Source organism: Pistacia vera, unplaced genomic scaffold (assembly GCF_008641045.1).
Source record: "Pistacia vera cultivar Batoury unplaced genomic scaffold, PisVer_v2 Contig344, whole genome shotgun sequence".
Taxonomy (NCBI): Eukaryota; Viridiplantae; Streptophyta; class Magnoliopsida; order Sapindales; family Anacardiaceae; genus Pistacia; species Pistacia vera.
Genome location: NW_022196162.1, coordinates 562,791 through 564,265, shown reverse-complemented (window position 1 = coordinate 564,265; position 1,475 = coordinate 562,791). Strand labels below are relative to the sequence as shown.

At 30.9% G+C, this 1,475-nt stretch overlaps 1 pseudogene; it reads right to left on the bottom strand.

The window, feature by feature from the left end:
• Positions 1 to 971, bottom strand: LOC116138798 (annotated as a pseudogene).
• Positions 972 to 1,475: the final 504 nt, after the last annotated feature.

The window sequence follows — 1,475 nt, the reverse complement described above, 5'->3', positions numbered from 1 at the left end:
TCATGAGATGAACAAATAAATTCTCGTTAACATTATCTTCCTACATTTAAAGTGTCTAGAAGCACATCTCATGATTTGATCAAATAACATTGCCACCATAATAGATGTTACATTTCCTCTTGCAAAAGATTAAGTTTGAAGGTTGGTACTCTCAATGACAATTGAAAGTATCAGCTGAGATCTTGAACTTTCTTCATTCATCTGAATTCCAAATGCATGTCGTTGGTTAGATCCTTTTTCGAAAAAATGCTTTTTAATTGCCACCATACCCTAAACAAAACAAAATAAGGAATGAACTCCAACTCATGACAAGATCAAATAAATAAAGGCATAAAATTAATTTCCTATGAATCTTTCTTAATATCCAATTTTAAACGTTTTTGCGTTCCTTGGTAGTAAAAGGTCTACAAGGGTACCTTGATACAACTCCACCATATTTGCCTATAGCATTTCTTATCCACATCAAGTACTCAATTAAAATCATTCACCTTTAAGGAAAATGAAAATTTATTACTATCTCTCTTTAAGATGCTAACAGGTTCCGTGATAATTCGTGGAGTAATTCTAGGATTGATCTCAGATCCGTATATTGTAAATGTCTTTCTAGATCTAGTTTGGCGATAGACAAATATATAAACATTGTAGCCATCAACAGCAGATTGAACCAAGTACTGCATTATAAACATGCTAAAATATGAGTTGATTAAAACGTTACCACATGTAGATGCCATATAATAAGATATAAATTATCAAAAGTAAATCAAACTTGCCCGTATATCCTCAAAGACATCATCTTGGGTGGCATAACCATCAAAGACTCGATCATACATATGCTGCTTTGCCTTATCATCTTTCCATGGATGTTCTATTGTGGACTCATCTAGACTTGAAGGAACATTTCTTTCCTTTTCAACAACCTCTTTCTCATTTAGAGGTCTTAAACAACAGAAAACCGTTATGTTGCCTTTCATATCTGAAATGTAATTAAGTGTTAATAATGAGATGGTATTCAGGAATGAAGAATATGAAGTCTTCAAACATTAGTCCTTTACTATTCAAATAATGTATTAAATATTTAAGGCTAGTTTGGTTACTTGTTGCAAAATTACTTTTTGAATAACTGTTGTAAAATCAAATCCAGAAATAGAGGTAAGTTTTTCAAAATCCAAAAAGGTGCTGCAGCTCTTTTTTAAAGAAAGATTTTTCATGAACAAGAACAGTGAAAATGCACCTCATACTAGCACATTATTTTGTTATCTCCCAATCATATCATATCATGTTTCATAAGTGTGTTTTAATTACTTTTGATTGTCAAAAGGGTACGTTATTTATATATGAGACTGTAACTTAAACTTGCAATTTCAATAGGTAAATATATATATGCACGATATTCGCACAGTGTACACTCAAAATATTAAAATTTAGGAAAATAAAAACAATTTATATAACTCTTCATTACCTTAAACCATCAATGG